This window comes from Octopus bimaculoides, chromosome 3, assembly GCF_001194135.2.
Source record: "Octopus bimaculoides isolate UCB-OBI-ISO-001 chromosome 3, ASM119413v2, whole genome shotgun sequence".
Lineage (NCBI taxonomy): Eukaryota > Metazoa > Mollusca > Cephalopoda > Octopoda > Octopodidae > Octopus > Octopus bimaculoides.
The window spans coordinates 149723247-149726565 of record NC_068983.1 but is presented as its reverse complement, the minus strand read 5'-3'; the positions used below and the strand labels follow the sequence as shown (position 1 = coordinate 149726565).

The 3319-nt window shown below is 36.9% G+C and overlaps 1 protein-coding gene across 1 annotated transcript in view; it reads right to left on the bottom strand.

Annotated features, from left to right (window-relative positions):
* LOC106876658 (protein toll) overlaps positions 1 to 3018 on the bottom strand; it is a 24845-nt gene extending 21827 nt beyond the window's left edge. Inside the window, exon 1 of the mRNA XM_014925279.2 lies at positions 2344 to 3018. The gene's annotated coding sequence lies outside the window, so the exon portion shown is untranslated. The remainder of the gene's footprint in view (positions 1 to 2343) is intronic.
* Between the last annotated feature and the right edge of the window lie 301 nt (positions 3019 to 3319).

The following is a 3319-nucleotide window of genomic DNA, read 5'->3' as shown; positions in this document are numbered from 1 at the left end:
TATATATATATATATATATTGAAACTGAGGGATGGAGCAGGAAGTTATGCAACTTTGCTTAATTAAATGAAGTTTACATTGTCGCTTGGAATTTCCAAGTTAACTCACCACAGAGAGAGTAGGGGAGAAAGAGAAGGGGACAGAGACACGCAGACAGAGTTGTTGTTAGTGTTTTTCAACCCCAGGTCAACCATTACTGAATAGATCAGCAGTCGTGATCATCTGAACTTTTCCCCTGTGCATGCAAGGCTGGTTTTAAGACGGTGGGAGTATGATTCGGTGGAAATTTACTATCACAAGCAGGTCAAACCACCACATTCATGTTCTTTCATTCATACACTTCTATATTGGGTAAAACAGTGTCTAATAAACACATTTGTATCAATAAGTCAATGTAAATGATTTCTGATATAGACACAACAATTAGGGTGAGTATAGTATACAGTCCCACTGTCACCAAATGTTTCACTCTGATTTTCTATGAATTTAATTAATTGACAATACTAAGTACTATATTAAACACTATATCATTAATGTGATGTGGAAAATATTCCAATAGCATTGCCCAAATGATGTTAACACCAACTTTAAAATTCACCCAAGGTTTCATTCCCATGTCACATCTATCCTCTACAACAATCATGCACGCATCACATCACAACACTAAGACAAGACTATTTTACCTCAACTGGCCCTACTCTCTTTAACATCATACTAAGACATATAAGAGAAGCAAAAAGATCTCATAACATTCAAACGGTTCCTAGATGAATTTCTCCAACAAATTCCAGATAAAACCATCTACACCCAGATATATCTCTACAAACAATAACTTGGCCAAAGAATGACTGTTATATGAAACATCATAAAATGTCTTTTCCAGGTGGTGTTATTAAGTTAGTCATGGCCTGGACCAATTCTGGCCAAATCTTATCCAAATATCTGTAAGGAACGACAGTGCGAACTCAAAAAAGGAGAAATGGTGACGAATGGAAAAACAGAGGACTCCTTTTATTTACACTTGTCACACGGTCTGTGACACGTTTAAATAAAAGGAGTCCTCTGTTTTTCCATTCGTCACCATTTCTCCTTTTTTGAGTTCGCACGGTCGTCCCTTACATATCTAAGTATATATATAAATGCAGATTATACTTAGCAAAGAAAAGAGCCATATTAAATAACTCTCAACACTCAGTCATCCACCTAAACTGCAGAAGTGAAATTTTTAGCCCACATCAAAAGAAATATATTTTATTATACCCTACGTGTCAATAACATACCATCGTGACAATAACTACCACTTCTCCAACTTCGGTTCTTCCACCACCAATACCTAGGAACCCAGTAAAGAGTTTGACCAGAACATACACAGACACATATGCAAAAATGATAGAGAGGTTATGTGCCTCTGGCCATGGAGTCTGACGCGTCACCTATATAGTTAAGTGCTTTATAGGTGAGAAACCAATGGTCACTTTCTGACCAGCCATAACAAACAACCTTCTAAATACGTATATTATTACTCTGTTTTAGAATGTGCTTCTTTTTCGGACGTGTGGACTACTCACGATACACACACGTAGGGTGCTGAAAAGTTCATGGCTTTGAGGGTGTCGCGAAAGGCTTGGCTGGAAGCCCAACCTTCCGATTTCTTTTACATGGCTTAGAAAACCTGAAGGACCTTGAGAAAGGAATATGTTGAATAAAATAATTAACTGATCCTCCTATATTTTCTTTTACCCAAAGCCAGGCACTTTTTAGCACCTCCTCGTATATATAATATAAAAGGTAACAAACGATAGTAACATACAAGAAGGTATAAGGAGGCTTAATTTTCTGTAGGAGGTTTAGGGGTGTAAAAGTAGGTAGGAAGGTAGGTAGATAGATAGATAGATAGATAGATAGATAGATAGATAGATAGATAGATAGATAGATAGATAGATAGATAGATAGATAGATAGATAGATACGCTACATATGGCATGGAACCTGGAGTGAGCTTGTTGATGGATGTTTTAGTTTACTTCGTGAGCGCTTTCGTAACAGATTCATCAGACTATTTATCAGACACTTTTTTTTCTTCTTCTTCTTAACGTTGGCTACTGCTGGTTAATGCTCTTGGAAGCAGTCAATGAGTTTCCAGGCGTCTAGCTTATTACCGCGGTTCAGGTTAGGTGTTATTCTACAAATGTGCCTCTGTAATCCTGAGGTTGACAATATATGTACGTTTGCATGTGTGTCTGTGTTTATGTTCTACGAGGATGTCTGTACATACATATTTATATGCGCACAAACATTATTGAGGGTACAAGTAATTATAATTTGTTTCAAAATTTTTACTCACCATGTATTTTGCTAAAGAAAATATCCAGTGTACTGTAGACTGTTGTATTTAAACATTTTTTCCTGTCACAAAAGTGTGAAATGTTTTAACAAATATATTTGCTTCTCAGATATAGAGTTACAATGAAGATTGGTTATTTTCTTTAATGACATGATTTTCTGTTGCTGAAATTAACACATCCCAAAACTTTTCGGAAAGAGTTAGACTGCTATATTTAATATAGTGTGAAAGTACCAGCGTGTTGTTATATCTAATGAAAACACATTGTAATGTATCAGTGTTAGTTACTGACTGGTTCAGGTTTTCACTGACCTATGTTGCTATTCGACAGATATAGGTGATGTCATTCCTCTATATTGTATATTGCTTCAGTGATGTCTTTGAATTAAATATATCTTCTTACACCCTCTTTATTGTATGTGTGTGCGTGCGCGCGCGCGAATGTACTTGCAAGTGCGTGAGGCTGATATATCCTGATATATCCTGTTCTAAACAAAACTGAGTACACCCAAAGAACTACAAAAATTTGATTTCCGTGTGCCTTGCTATTCTTGTTTTTGACTCCTTCATGATCTGCTCTGAGCAGGGGAGGAAATTATGATCATACGCATTCTGTCATGCGTACGGTCGAAAGAAAGAGAGAAAAGGGGGAGAGAGAGAAGGGAGAGAGAAATAGAATGAAAGAGAACGAAATTTAGACGTATTGAATATCACAACTTCTAAGAAAGTAAAAACAATAGCACGCATATGGAGTAATAAAGGTGTGTTTCGTGATTGATAAATTTAATAAAATTGATGCGATTAGGAGTGGCTGTGTCGTAAGTAGCTTGCTTACCAACCGCATAGTTCCGGGTTCAGTTCCACTTCATGGCACCTTGAGCAAGTGTCTTCTACTATAGCCTCGGGCCGACCAAAGCTTTGTGAGTGGATTTGGTAGACGGAAACTAAAAGAAGCCCGTCGTATATATATATATAT